Source organism: Sminthopsis crassicaudata, chromosome 1 (assembly GCF_048593235.1).
Source record: "Sminthopsis crassicaudata isolate SCR6 chromosome 1, ASM4859323v1, whole genome shotgun sequence".
NCBI classification, from domain to species: Eukaryota; Metazoa; Chordata; class Mammalia; order Dasyuromorphia; family Dasyuridae; genus Sminthopsis; species Sminthopsis crassicaudata.
Window position 1 is genome coordinate 378457949 of NC_133617.1, and position 16665 is coordinate 378474613.

Below are 16665 nucleotides of genomic sequence, written 5' to 3' on the forward strand. Positions count from 1 at the left end.
AGGAGCCATGAGCATTTGAGGTTTTAGTTCCTAGAATGATCCATCTTCAACAGTTGTGGGAACACATCCTGAGCAGCTCCAGCATCACTCAGACAATGCTGCAGGGATGTCTGCAGTCACTAATCAACAGCTGAAGCTATTGAACTTGCAAGTTCTGGAGTTTAAGGAGCTGTGGCTAAACTTGAAATTGCAAGATAAATTAAGATAGCTGAATTATATGTATGCAAAGAGACTTTCCTGCAGTTACTCAGAAACTGCTTTTGATTTACTTTCAAAAATAAAAATTAATTTTTAAAAAGGCAAATTAATAAAATCTGATTTTCTTTTATTTAACTTTTTTAAAGTATATAGCACAGAATAGAAATTAAATGTAGTTATTGGTTTTCCTCCACTGGAGTTACTGAGGCTTGCTTTTCTAGTCCTAAATCCACATATTTTACCGGATTCTGGTTATACTCTACTAAAACAGGTTGAAAAAGGAGTATTTTAAATAAAGCAGAGAGAAGCTGTCACTAACCGTTAGGAGACAATTGTGGTCAGAAGCATCTTCTGCTCTTGTGTTTCCTATGGAAATGAGAAGCAATAGACTTGCACAAAACACTTATTTGTGGTTTGGGTTACTGGAGTGACACAAGAGAAACAGTTTTGCAGAAAGTCTTGAATTTTTATGCAAAGTTTTTTCAAGAGACAATGAAACTGCTTGGTTTTGTTTGAATGCCGTATGTACTGCTGAGATTTTTTTTTTTTAATGGCATGTGCTTTGAGGCAACTGCTTTTTTAACTTTAAAATTCTTACAAGTGAACTATAAGAAAATTTATTTTCACCTCCTAAGAGAAAAAGTGTTTCTCAAGTCTGTTTTTTTCATTGATAATCATTGCAAAAATTGGAAAGCATGTACATACAAAAAATTCGATGTGATATTATATCTGAAATCTGTGCCATACTTTGTTCTTTTTTTATTTTATAATTATAAATTTTTTGACAGTATATATGCATGAGTAATTTTTTATAACATTATCCCTTGTATTCATTTTTCCAAATTTTTCCCTCCCTCCCTCTACTCCTTTCCCTAGATGACAGGCAATCCCACACATTTTACATGTGTTACAGTATAACCTAGATACAATATATGTGTTTACTTTTCTTGTTGCACGTTAAGTATTAGATTCCGAAGGTATAAGTAACCTGGGTAGATAGACAGTAGTGCTAACAATTTACATTCACTTCCCAGTGTTCCTTCTCTGGGTGTAGTTATTTCTGTCCATCATTGATCAACTGGAAGTGAGTTGGATCTTCTTTATGTTGAAGATATCCACTTCCATCAGAATACATCTTCATACAGCATTGAAGTGTACAGCCATCTTCTGGTTCTATTCATTTCACTCAGCATCAGTTGATGTAAGTCTCTCCAAGCCTCTCTGTATTCCTCCTCTGTATATCCTCCTTAGAGAGCAATAATATTCCATAACATTCAGATACCATAATTTACCCAACCATTCTCCAATTGATGGATATCCATTCATCTTCCAATTTCTAGCCACTATAAAAAGAGCTGCTACAAACATTTTGGCACACACAGGTCCCTTTCCCCTCTTTAGTATTTCTTTGCGATATAAGCCCAGTGTAGCACTGCTAGATCAAAGGGTATGCACAGTCTTTTTTGGGCATAGTTCCAAATTGCTCTCCAGAATGGCTGGATTCTTTCACAACTCCACCAACAATGTATTAGTGTCCCAGTTTTCCCACATCTCCTCCAACATTCATCATTATTTGTTCCTGTCATCTTAGCCAATCTGACAGGTGTGTAGTGGTATCTCAGAGTTGTCTTAATTTGCATTTCTCTGATCAGTAGTGATTTGGAATACTCTTTCATATGAGTGGAAATAGTTTTAATTTCATCATCTGAGAATTGTCTGTTCATATCCTTTGACCATTTATCAACTGGAGAATGGTTTGATTTCTTATGAATTAGGGTCAGTTCTCTATATATTTTGGAAATGAGACCTTTATCAGAACCTTTAACTGTAAAAATATTTTCCCAATTTGTTACTTCCCTTCTAATCTTGTTTGCATTAGTATTGTTTGTACAGAAACTTTTTAGTTTGATGTAATCAAAATCTTCTATTTTGTGATCAATAATGATCTCTAGTTCTCCTCTGGTCATAAATTCCTTCCTCCTCCACAGGTCTGAGAGGTAGACTATTTTCTGTTTCTCTAATCTATTTATGATCTCATTCTTTAAATCATGGACCCATTTTGATCTTATCTTGGTATATGGTGTTAAGTGTGGATCCATATCTAATTTCTTCCATACATACTTTGTTCTTAATAGAATCAACTCACAGTTTATCTAAGACTTAGTTATCTTGCATTAAAATATGCAAAAAAGCAAATCTGTTTTATATATACTGTTTAACTGAGAAGGAGAAAAAGACTTCAAGTGGTGGAGAACTCATTACCTTGAAAAGCAGCCCATTGCCTTTGGATAATCCTAATTGTTAGGGATTTTTTTTTCTGGCATCTAATCATTGCTCTTTTATGGAGACTAGTAGGACACATATGTTTCCCTTCTCTTTGTTCTTCAAGTCTTGTGAATAACTATCAGGTGTTCCCTAATTCTCCTCTTCTCTAGACTAAACATGCCCAGTTCCTTCAATATATCCTTATATGACACCAGCTTGAGACCTTTCTCCATCCTCATTTATTCTCATTATCCTTTGGATAATCCCCAGTTTATCAATACTCTAAATATGGTATCCAGTCCTGAACATAGTACTCCATTTCTAATCTATACCTCATCCTCTACACTGTGCTTCACTTACTATAGCCTAAGATTACTTTATATTTCTTGGTTATATTTCAAATTGTTAACAATGAGTTTATGATCCAATAAAATCACCAGGGCTTTTTCAAAAGAATTGCCTACCTAATTATACCTTTCTGATCTTGTGTTTGAAAAGATTTTTTTTTGCACATAAGCATAAGAACTTTATATTTATCCCTATTAAATTTCAGTTTATTATATTTGACAATATTATTTTTCTCCCCAGAGGCAACTGGGGTTAAGTGACTTGCCCAGGTTCACACAGTTAGGAAGTGTTAAGTGTCTGAGGCTAGATTTGAACTCAGGTCTTCCTGACTTCAGGGCTGGTGCTCTATTCATTGTGCCACCTAGCTGCCCTTGACTCAATCAATATTCTAAGCCAGTAAAATTTTTATGGACTGGATGCTTTGTGGTTTTTTTCTAACTTACCTAGTAAGGGCACAGGCAAAAACACTTTCCAACTCTGTATTTCTAAAATCATATGAAATCATTTTTAGGTTACAGACATCTGAAAACTGTCTGTAGAAGTTTGAAACGAAACAAAGCCTCTAGGTAATAAAAAAGAAGAGATCTAAGAGGTAAGAGCAAGTCATGATTGATGAATCCACTGAAATGTTCTACTGGTTTCTTGCAATTGCAAGAGAGCTTGAAGAAGGTCTCCAGCCCATTGTGCATATTTGGCGGATTGTCTGTGGTAAAATCTTGGAAGACTGGAAATATCAAAAAGCCCATGATACTCCATGGGGCCTGCATTAGATAAAGATATTTTTGAACAACATTTGAATAAAAATAAAAATAGATAATGTTGATATGTGACTTTCTAAAGCAATATGCAAATACCAGAGATCCTTACATATGGTTTGGTGACTCCTATTTCTATTTGAGCTGGCTGCGCAAACTGTAGAAAGTACAGTTGTATAGAATGAGCAGGTAGGAATAACTTCTCTGCATTACGAGAGGCAAACTCATTGATCAGATTAGTCTACTGAAGTATTCAGAAGGGAAAGCATATTTCAGTATAATGCAAGGACCCCATTTTATACCCTCTTTCATTTCCAAAGAAATTATGACCATTACACATGATCATCTAGTGGTAAATTAAGCAAAGTGTCAGTATGATTTTTGTATCTCTGAGAAAATAATAGCATTATGTAATTTACAAAGCACTTTATTATGTAAAATTACTTAACTTAAATGTCATAACAAGTTTGTATAGTAGGTAAATATAGGGCCCGCCACATGGTAGTGGCCTAATAAATGTTTATTTACTATTATAGCCATCCCCATATTTCACATATGGGAAAACTGAGACTTAAAGATTCTAAGTAATTTGCCAAGAGTTATAATGTTAGGGGAGGAAAAGGCCTCAAATCTAAGTCTTCATTATAGTAAGTCCAGAACTCTATCTATTATAGCAGAGAAAAATGGGATTCCCAAACATAGCAGGACATACTTCATAGGAAAACATCAAATGAGAAATTTACCCCAATCTTATTAAATGTTTTATACAACATGCACTTTTCTTTGAATTGTATAAAATGTGAATTATACACTCAAAGATGGAAGGAACCATATTTTATTTCTTCTAATAGCTTGCAAAGCACTGTTTAAACATGACATTATTTTTGGACAATGTATTTTATCAATTAAGTATTTGATCATCTTCTTCATGCTAAACATTATGGGAAATACCAAAGAAACAGTATATGAATATGATCTCTTCCATTCAATTAAGGAGACAACTAGTTCATGTGAAAGAATTGGAGATCATTAATCATACAACAAAATGCCAAATTTCTTATAAAAAAAGATGAAATGTAGGATGCAAACATTAAAAACTATGAGTATTCAGGAAGAAGAGATCAAAGTTGGGTTTTGTTATGAAGAAAGACTTCCTGGAACTCAAACTTGACCTTGAAAAAAATTTGAATACAATGTTTCAACCTTAGTTCATCTGTTTGGGTAGCTAACTTCTTCCCAATGTTACAGAACACATAAGCCACCCATGTTTTCTTCATCCTAGTAGAATCTTAGTTTAGTAATACCTTCCTAGAAGGTCCACCCAATTCAACTAGGGTCTTCCCCAGAGACCCCATAGGTCTTTTGACATCATATGGACATCTGTAAAACATTCAAGCTAGTTATATTTTCCTTTAAACAAATGATCCACCTACTTTCCTGGTTATGGATTTTGTTTTGATGATACTTTTTTACCCCACTTTTATAGTTTTTCACTGGTGTTACATTACAACTTACTTGTACCAGAGAAGGGTACAAGGATACAAGAGCAATCTCTTGAATCAATCTAATAGTATAACCATTATGGTTGAGCACTATAGATAATGAACTGGGTCTAGAACTGAATAGAAGGAATAGAATGATCTGGAATTCTTATGGAGAAGGTTTTTGTTTTTTGATTTGTTTGGGTTTTTTGTTTTGTTTTGTTTTGTTTTTAACATCAAAGTACTTCAAATGGTTTTAGATTGATATACATCATCATGTCACAGATTCTGGATATTAACATTTGAATTACCCATAGGAAAATGGAAAGATACGTGGTGGAGCAAGAATTTTGTTTTGGGAGTGAGTGGAAGGTATTTCAGGCAAGAAAGTATATAGCAATACCAAAAACAGAAAAAATCAATGAATATGTCAGGGATGATCAGGGGAATAAGTGAGGAATCAAGGTTGATGAGTTATGTGTTATGCTGAGGAGAGTTGTTTTGGACCCCATGCCTATTTCACTGTACTTAGAACAATTCTGATACAGGAAGGCTCAGCACAGTCCCTGGCATTAGTAGATTTTTAATAAGAGTATACACACACAGAGGAACTACTATTGGCAAGGCATGGTGCTAGAGGCCCTGGCCATCTCCAACTTATCAATTAATAAATTTTCCCTTTCAGACAAGTATTTCTCCCAGGATATATCACTCAAGTAACCCCTTGTTAATGAATTGAGGATTTTTAAAAAAATATTGTACATCTCTTGCTTTATGTATGAGAATGAGTCATTTTTTCCTGAATCTTCATGACCCATTTGGGGTTTTCTTGGTAAAGAAATTGAAATGACTTTCCATTTCCTCCTTCAGCTCCTTTTGGAAATGAGGTACTGAGGCAAACAAGGTTAAGAGATTTGCCCAAGATCATATAGCTAGTAAGTACAGACTCTGAAGACAATTTGAGCTCAGGAAGATGAGTTTTCTGACTTCAGGCCCAGTATTCTATCCACAAGGCTTGCAGAGTAATTATCATAATCCATTCCTTTGATTTTACATCTTAGTTTGGACGAAAGATACACATGTAACAGAAAATACAAATCAAGTGCTAGAGCATGTAGTGCTCTATGTGTTGAAGAGGAGATTTGGGGATATAGGAGAAAAAATGTCATAGAATAAATGGGCCTTGAAGCAAACATGAGTTAGAGAGAGAAGTACCAGAACATACCGGCAGATGGCACCAGCATAAAAAAAAAGGATAGAAATGAAAATAAACATGTGTGGGAGCAGGCTGGAAGAATCCTCTCCAGGTTAAAGATCACCAGGCAAGAGAAACAAGGAGGCAAATGCAATAATTCAGAGTCAAAGAAATGAAAACCTAAAGGAGGACTGGGAGAATTTGGGAGAAAGGCTAAAACAAACTTATTAGGAAGCAAAGATGGAAGAATCAAATGACTAAGATTTTGAACCATATCAGAAAATTGAATAGAAAATGAGAAGGGAATGAAGAATGGAAAATGAAGAATGGAAGTAGGAAAAAACATAAGCATGGTTTGGTTTTGAATATTTGAGGTGATTCTGAATAACCAAGTGAAGAATCAATCCAATTTTAATATTTACTCGTTGGTTATTATTTAATACTTACTATGTGGCTATGGAGATCCCTGATTTATGAAACCATCAATTCTGGATGAATATATACACAATAGGATTTGTATAGAGCACAACAACATTCCCCAGTTTACATATATGGAGGAAAGGCAAATAGAGGTTAGGTGATCTGCCCAGGGTCACATAGCAAGTAATATGTGGGGCAGCATTATTATTGTGTATTTGGCATTCTGCCATATTCCCACCTCTGTGAATATCTCCTGGGATACTCAGTAGCTCCTTTGAGTCAAATTCGATCTTTCTTCCTTCTCTTGTATTTCCTCTTGCAACACAGCTGAATTTTAATGGCATCAGTAATTTAAGTTCCCATTACAGTAAAGACTAGTTGCTTTCATTTGAAAAGAATGCAAAGAGCCTTTAGAAGAAAGAAGACGATAGCCTCTAGATTGAACGAACTACCAAGCTTTTAGATTTAGTGAGTAATAATGAAAATAAAATGCACTACATTTTTCTTTCTTAAAAATTATTAAATATTTTTAGTATTTGGTGACTATTTCACCCAAGAGAAATTTCTTTCAAATTTAATAGCTTCTATCTCTAGTTTAACAAGAATAGCCATTAAGATGGTTATGGAGATCCATCATTTATAAAACAATCAATCCTGGATGAATATATACCTTTTTTTTTTTTTTTTTTTTTTTTTTTTTTTTTAGGAGAAGAGAAAGTAAAATGTAGAAAAGTCATTTTTAAGGAAGTCATTTATCCTAAATCAATCAAACAAGATTGCATTTCAATAACTTGGTATAATAGATAAAAGTCGGATTTACAGAAGGCGTGGGTTCAAGTGTCCCACCCAACATCTTTTGGTTCTGAGGCTCTAAAAATCACTTCATTTGTCAAAGCCTCAAGCAACTCTAGAACTCTTTTAAGTTGTTTAATAAATAATTGCAGACCAATACTAGTCAAGGGAACTTCCTCATTAGAAGTCCCCTTCACCAAAGAATTATTTGCAGAGCAAAACAACCAGAAATGCTGATAAGAAACATCCTTTACTGATGCAGACTGGCAATTTATATTATTAGGGAGTTGCTTAAGGCATTGAAAGTTAAATGACTTGCCAAAGTTACACAATATTTCTAGGAAGTGAAGACTTAAAGGCAGGTTTTCTGGGTTCTAAAGTCACCTCTATTCACTATACATTGCTACCTTTTAAGATGCCATTTTGAATTACATAATTTTAGAAGTCCTTGACCATGCAGCTCAACCAATACCATCTTTTTTATTGGTAAGGAAATTGAGGCCCATAGTAGTTGATACGTTTTTCACAGCCATCCCCTTTTCTTTACCTATACAGCTGCTATCCTAGTTTAAACCCTTATCATGTCTTTTTGAACTAATGCAAAAAAGGTGTCTCTGCCTCAATGAGTGAATGAATGAAAAAAAATATTAATCTAACTCACTATGTGCCAAGTACTAGGAATATAAATACAAAGATGTTAATTCTTCCCCTTGAATAGTTTATGTGGTAGCCAAAGAATTACATCATCAAGGATGATGAGTGTAGTCATATAGATAGCAAGATGACATACTCTTTCCAGAAGCAGTGACAGTCTATTGGAATAGTGGGAAAGTGAAGTAATGACTATGATGGGGACCCAGGACAAGAATTCCAGAAAAGGATGGATTAAGTTTCAGGGATTAAGTTGCCAAAGTGATTTTCCTGCAGTACAGATCTTTATTGATAGATATTCAATAAACTATTAGCTCTTTATTACTATGAGGAGCAAATATAAATTGGCATTTAAAAATCTTTTAAAACCTGGTCCACTATGCCTTTCTAGTTTTATCATACATTATTACTCCTTCATACGCCCAGCAAACTGATCTTCTGTTTCATAAGGGAGAAGCTATACCACCCATTGGCTATTCAGAACACAAACCTCAACCTAAAATTACCTGAATAAGCATCTTGAAGTTATACAAGGAAAAAAAAAAAAAGCCCAGATGCCAGATTCTGGGCTGAAAGCAAGGAAACAAAGAGTATATACCCATTCAGAGGTATTTTAATCACCTGGTAAGCCAGGTTTAGCATCTTGTTTGGCTAAACACATTAATAATAAAGTCCAGTCAAGGCAAGATGAAAACTGAAACTAAGATTCCTTTTCTATAATTGAGGAAAGCAGGATAAATTTGCTGTACCAATTATTTACCAATAATTAGGGCCATTATTGACCTAAGTCAAGAGTCTCCAAACCCAAACAAAAACACATCAGCCAAAATTAGAAGACAGGTATAATTCTTATGAAACATCTTCAGCTGCCAATTTCACAAAGCAAAGCTCTGGCTAAATGACAAAAAATATATAAGATTGCTAATCCATGGTTTAAAATAACTTTTATTTTTAAAAAGTTGCACCTCTCTTACCACCTACATAATACAATCTTAGTAAAGACATCATTATATGTAAGTTTCAACATGTTTTGTTTTCATGAATAAGTTTCATCAGAAATTCTTTGCCCTTTACATATAAAGATCCTAAAGAATTTGACTCATCTATTGTGTTGTCCACTCTCTTATAAATAGAACAGATTATATGATGAGGACTAAATTGACTTACTAATCATTTAGATGGCTAAACACCTAGTCATATTGTCTCCAATCACCTATAGAAAAAATAATTGGAATTAGAGTTCTTATAGAACTTTGAAATATTCCTAAATGCTTTCCATTTCCATTCTTAACCCCTTTGAAATATGCCTACCATAGCTTCCTTCATTTCCCTGCACTATTTCTTTTGCATCTTTCAGGTGTGGTAGATGGGGGGGGAGAGGGGTAAGATTATGTGGTGGCTGTATAAAAAAGGCAAAAATGAAAGAAAAGGAAGAGAAAAGAAGACCATAGTAGAGGTTTGGACACTACTCTTAGAGGGCTTATTTGAGAAACTTGCTATTGATTTTGGGGGATATCCCTTTAGTCTTTCAATAATTCTAGGATTTGGGAACATATGGACAGAAGAGATTAAGCCTAAAAAAAAGAAAAAAAGTTAAATCACTTATTCACAAGTGATATAGTGTGGATTAAACAGAGTTGAACTATTCAGGCCCAATTCCCTCAGAACTGCTCAATCCACTCTGAAACCTTATCAGGAAAATAATAGACTGTAAATTAAGGCTTACAAAATCTGATATATTTCCAACTTTACTGCAGTACCTTTGTTCATTGCTAAACATTTACTTGCACTAATTCTGCAAATACTTGCTACAACTAACATAATTTGTAGCTCTTAAAGTGATTGCAAAGGATTTTGCTTACATTAATTTTCATAAAAAAAAAAAAAAAAAAAAAAAAGGTTAAAAGTTTAGTTACAGGGAAGTTATAAGATCTGCCTAGATTTGAACTCTTGAGACATCAAATTTAGAAGTAAAAATCCAATATTTCCTCTTCAATTTTTATTCCCAATATTATGTACTACTTTCCTGATGCATTTCCCTTTCACAAATCCATCCATATCTCTGTTCTTACCATCAAATGAATGTCAATGTGTCTGTAAATAATTCAATAAAGCTATTCCAATTTTAGTAATGAATTATGACAAGCGATATTACTATTTTCACCCAACTCTAAAGTTTAACTGCTCAAAATTATGTTTATGAAATTCAACAAATAAATGTTTGTACTTTGGAGGTGGAACACTGATTGGGAAAGTATCAAAATTTGATTCATTATGAAACTCTGCCCAGCGTGTACTTCTCACTGCAACAGAAGTAGTTATGCACACATAACTCAATCTGGTAGGAAACATGAGACACTTCAGACTATTTCTGGATGAAACTACAGCTAGAGGGTACTTGTATATGATTACTGTATAAATAATCAAATAATGATGGATGAGAAGTAGGGAAGGACCCTTATCAGGGCAACCAAAGTATATATAGTGAAAATAGCTCAACTTTCCATCATAACCTGCGGTAGTAACAGTAAATATACACACGGCCCCCCCAAATCTAATACCAATGGTCGGAGCTAAGTCTAATTTTGTAATTTTAGAAGGAATCGCTTATATTTATTCTCTGTAACAGAAAGGATTCCAAACAGTCTGTGAATATAATCATTTATTTGTCTTTACAGTGATGATGGAAGAATGTACAGGCGTCTTCTTTCAATAGAAGTATAAAAATCTATTTATATACATTGAAGTCACAATAATCTTTAATTGGGTAATTTTTCAGTTCTCCTGATCCATCCATACTAAAACTGTAGGGGAAGCAAGTATTTCATACAAATACAATATTTCCAGCAGATTGCAACCTGGTATAAAAAAGCTTGGCTTCATTTTAAGGGTGCTGCTTGATATTTAAAAAGGCTACTTTTAAGTCCTAGGACTCAAAATAAAGATCAATTTTTGAATAATAGATATATACATCAAAATGTGTCTAAAAATGCATTGGTTAACGCTATTAAAAAGCTATATAAGTGCATGGGTCCATTTCTTCTTATAAGCAAAACCCAGTGGAAACATTTATGTTCAACTTCTAGGAATTTGCTTTCGGGGAAAGTCCGTTGAAAGTACCTGTAGAGGAACAAAATAAATAAATAAATAAAGTTTGTTAATTGACTATCTGCGAAACATTCTAACAAATTAGATATACTTTTTTTTTTAAAGTCACATGATTAAAAGTGTTACACAGTTAAGAAATTCTTATCTATATGCAGCATAGTACCCAAATGTACTTCCCCATTATTTCATAAGCATTTTCTCTCAGGAGATTCTATCTTTATGAGAAATCTTATTTAGAAAAATTATATGTACCCATATATATTTTGTTCTTGTTCAGTCATGTCAGACTTTTTATGATTGCTGGACCCATAGCTGTCCACTGGGTTTTCTTGACAAAGATAGTGAAGTAGTTTGCTATTTCCTTTCCTAATGGATCCAATGGATCCTTTTATCAGGCAGAAGTTAAATGACTTGCCTAGGATCCCACAGCTAGGAAGTGGCTAAGGCTGAATTTGAACTCTTAAGTCTTGCTGACTCCAGGCCCAATTCTCTATCCACTGAGTCATAAGCTGTCCCACACATAAATAAACATATATATTTATTTATTCATAATTCTTTTCCTTATAATTACAGAATCACAATATCTGATAATTGAAAGTAACCACCCAAATTGGTATCATTACAGCATACAAGTGGTACTCCAACCTCTAACTTGAACCTCTCCAGCCAGTCCACTCAACTTAGATCTATCTGAACACAATGCGCCAGATGAAATTCCATGAGAATAGATTATACTATATCATCTCCCAATTCAGAGAAACTTTCACCTCTTTTGATGTGGTCCAAGATTACTTTAGCTTTTTTGGCTCCTACATTAATTAATTTGAGTTTGTGATTCCCTAAATCTCCAGATCTTTTTCAAAACAACTGTTATCAAAGTATGTCTCTCCCATTTTATACTTCTGAAGATGATGTTTTTGGTAACCAAATATAAAACTTTATATTTATCCCCTATGGCCCAAATCTAGAACAATTAGATCCTAGACCAAAGTTCTTAACAGTTTTTTGGTGACATGAACCCTTTTACCAGACTGGTAAAGTCTATGTAGCCCTTTTCAGGATAATGTTTTATATATTAATTTATAAATGAAGGAAATGGTAAATTTCAGCTAAAGATTATACAAGGTGGTTTATTGTGTGGGTTTTTTCTCATGCAAGTTCACAGACCTGAATCTATCCAAAAACCCCTGGAAGAAATATCATGAACCCTAACTCTAGACTCTTAAGTCTATTTAACAATTTCTAATGTCTCTCCTAACATCTGGGCTCATATTAACAAACTACTAAATATCACCAAAGTGGATGTTCCATATCTCAAATTCAATATGTCCAAAAAAGAATTTTACTCCCCAAACCCTCCCCTATTTGAAACTTCTTTATAATAAAGGCTAATAAAATATTCTCCCACTTGCTTAAGTTGCAACCTCAGTATCATCTTCGACTTCTCATAAGCACACACCCCTTATAGTTTATTTATGGCGATGTCTTATTTCTGTCTTTACAACATATCTCATATACATCCCTTTCTCTCTACTCTCATAACCAGCCATTTTCAGGCCCTGCCATCTCAGTTCTAGACTTCTCCATGTCTTAAGTTTCTCTGCACATCATTCAAGTGCCAAAGTGATGTTCCTAAAATGCAGGTCTAAGGCATTCTGCTACAAAAATTCTAGTGGCTTCCTATTACCTCCAGGATCAAATATAAAAAACTGTTTGGTTTTTATATCCTACCCCCTTCCTTCCTAACTTTTCAGTTTTCTTATACTTTACTAACCTCTACATATTCTATATAACTCACTGACGCTGGTCTTATACCGAATTGGACACTATATAACACAATGACGTGTAGGAACACATGACACCTAATCTACCAAGTGTATCTTTTTAGTAGCTCTCTCCCTTGCCCAGAATAAATAGTTTCTTTTCTCATCTGGCTTCTGGCTTTCCCAGATTATTTCAAGCTTCTACAAGAGACCTTTCCTAGGCTTCCTGCACCCCTAGAACTATTTGTTCCTTCTCTCCATTGTGATTATCTCCTTTTTACATTTTATCTATCTTACACAGTTGTTTGCATGTTGTCTCTATTAGAATGTGAGCTCCCTGTGTGAGACTCTATGCTTTTATCTTTCAGTGGTGAGTAAATGCCTGGCGCATAATTAAGTGCTTAATAAATGCTTATAGACTAAGTACTAAGTAACTACATAATCAAGATTTTTCTGGATCCCCACTATTTTATTCTGATGGCTCTCTCTTCCAGCTTTATGCAATTTGAAAATCTGATAAGCATACTATTTATATTTGATAAAAAATATTCAGTAATAGAAGACTAAGATGAAACTCCTTTCCATATTTGAAAATGAATCATGAATAACTGTTGAGTTTGGCTATCCAACCAATTCTGAAACTATCTCAAACCTATCTCATCTCTCTACCTTATTCACAACAATTTTATGAGATAATTTGTCAATAGCTTTTGTCAATAGCTTTAAAATAATGTCAAAGCCAATCCCATTAAAACTAGAAGGGTTAAATAACTGGAAGAAAAAAATGGAAGTGATACAAAGAAAAAAAAATCTATGAATTAAAAAGATCTTCAAAGCTTTGGTACAAATGTTAAGCAAACTATAACTACAGAATTTCTCTCACCTATTAACATATATAAAAAAAGGAACAGAATTTTTATTTGGTGTGGATAAAACAATGGTAGCTAATAACAGAGAATATGTTACTGGTTGGTCCCTATGCCAAGTGGAATTACCTTTATACTGGAAATAGCAGAACAAAAATGATGAACTGAAACAAGTAAGGAGATAAAAAGAGAACCTTGCCATCTGTAATGAATCTAAGTCATTTAACTCAGATAAACTGCATCCTTGGACACTGAAAGAATGGAAGATGTGATTATTGAGCCACTGCCAAGAGATATATGAAAAATCAAGGAAAATATTTATGGCAGTTTCCACAAGACGAGGAAAGAGCAAATGTTTTCATTTTTTTTTTTTTTTTTTTTAAGTAAAAGAACATATTTTAAGAGTGATTTTGACTGATTCCTAGGAAAACTAAAGAATATATCATTAAAGAGAAGGTTGGCAGTTAGGAAGGGAAATGGTGATTACAACAGTGTGACTTCATCAATAATGAGCATTTATTAATGAAGCATAATATGTAATAGCAAAAGGACTATTAGACCATAGTAAATTCAGAAAACGATGTTTATCTCTACCATTTGTTATGACATTCTAAACAAATCAGTTGATCACACAAGATCTCAGTTTTCTGATCTTTGACAAGAAGCTAATTCTTATTTTTTTTTAATTCTACAGGTAGAAAAGAAATTAGATAACATATATGTATTAATTAAACATCCACTGGCACATCCTACAAAAAACTGCTCCAATCTATGTCATTTTTAAAATCATTTTAATCATCTGCTATTGTAAATTGATTTGGCTGATCATCCATTTAATGATGTATTTTTGAACAAATTCCTTTAATATCATTTTATCCAAATTAACATGAGGTGAGATGTGCCTGTTTTTCTGTATGTAGCTACCTATGCCAAGCAATTTAGACAAATATAGCAGTTATCATTAAAAGATATTGCTAAATCTTTTATGATCTATAGGCTTAACACATCATGAAGCTATTAAGGAAGACATAATAACTAAACTTTATAATATAACATCTAAAATATACCTATGGGGAGGGGAGGACCTAGATTACCAATCAGTTATCTGGAATACACCACAGTTCTCTTAATTACTCAATATTGCTATGATATTCCTGCAATCCCCACATGATAGCTGAACCAAGTGCTTGTCAGAAATCATTTTGATTGAAGTAAGAAAGAAATGAAGGGCGAGGAACTCCAGGGATCCCAAGGACCCCAACACTTGGGTTCTTTTAGCAGGGTAGTAGAAGGCATTCTGAAATGAGTCACCTGGACACATATAATCATTTCCCATGAATTTAACTACCATCTCTGTACTGATGATTCTCAGATCTACCTAGCCTGCTCCAACCTCTTAGATAAGTTTCAATCTCCAATTCAATCTTCAATTTTCAATTACCTTTCAAACATCTTGAACTGAAGTAGGCATGTCCAAAACAGTGGACTTATACAAAACTAAACAGGTCCAAAAATTGTTCAAATGAGTGAAGGAGACATTAGGAAGGGGAAGTAATAAAGGCTTAAAAATATAATTTTTAAGTGTATGGATAAACCAATGTTGATTTATAAAATATACATAAAAATAACTTTCAAATATAGCAGCTACCAGCAGATGCATGATTAACATGAATTCTTCTTAATTATTTGAGCCTGTTTTCAAATGACTCTTCTGGCTATCAAATACTATGGTCTAAACCTACAAAGACCTATACACATATTCAAAATATTCAAAAATGCAAACTAGTTTAAATTCACTTTCTAGTTGGGAATCCCTGTCAAAATCCTAACATCAGATTTTTTTTTTTCAAATCTTAAAATGCAAAAATTGAACAAATTTGCTTAAATACCCAATCTCTTCTTTTTCCTTCCTCCTTTCTTTTTTTTTTTCCTTTTTTGGCAAGGCAACTGAGGTTAAATTACTTGCCCAGGGTCACACAGCTAGGAAGTATTAAGTGTCTGAGATCAAATTTGAATTCAGGTCCTCCTGACATCTGAGCCAGAACTCTATTCACTGTATCATCTAGCTGCCCTAAGATATTTTCTTAACTTTTACTTCCATGTGGAAAATCATAAGTGTGCTCAAAAACCATAGATTAACTTGTATCTAAATATGGGCATCATGTAATTAAATAGCATTTTTTAAAGATCCAAGACAAGGAAAATCATCTTAGAAAAGTTTCAAAAGTTCAAGTGTACATCACACATTTTGATGTTAGGATTTTGACAAGGATTCCCATTTGGGATGTTATTTTTAATTTGGTCAAATCTTAAGGGATTTAGATTCTCCACTCTATGCTTTTCAGAAAAATAAGAACAAAATTTCAGCAGTCAACATGAAAGACTTTAAGTGTGTTAAATACATCAATCCTCATTGATTTCCTATGTTCTTTTAAAGACAATATTCCTTGAGGGCAAATGGTATGTCATAATTTACCTTGTTGAGCTCTGAAGAGAGTAGGCACTTTATAATAAAGGTCCTTGGATTCAATTTAATAAACTACAATTTCACATCAAGTAATAGGGAGGAAAAACAAATTTCAGAAAACTAGGTATGCCATTCATTTCCTTTCTCTGGGTCTCATCTTTTTCATTTGTAATAGGAGAGAGTTGGACAAGATGATAAGTAAGGTCAATTTTTATCTTTAAAATCAATTTTTCCCTTCCTCAGAAAAATTCTAAAGATTATTGAACATGACTAACAAGTAGAAGGACTAGGCACAGTCTCTAATTCTCATAACCTCTCAAAGCTCTCTAAAACAGGAATTATGACCAAGGTAAAGC

At 33.6% G+C, this 16665-nt stretch overlaps 1 protein-coding gene across 1 annotated transcript in view; it reads right to left on the reverse strand.

Moving 5' to 3' along the window:
- Positions 1-10752: 10752 nt before the first annotated feature.
- Positions 10753-16665, reverse strand: part of MBD2 (methyl-CpG binding domain protein 2) — a 71715-nt gene continuing 65802 nt past the window's right edge. The window contains exon 7 of the mRNA XM_074279394.1: positions 10753-11225. The gene's annotated coding sequence lies outside the window, so the exon portion shown is untranslated. The remainder of the gene's footprint in view (positions 11226-16665) is intronic.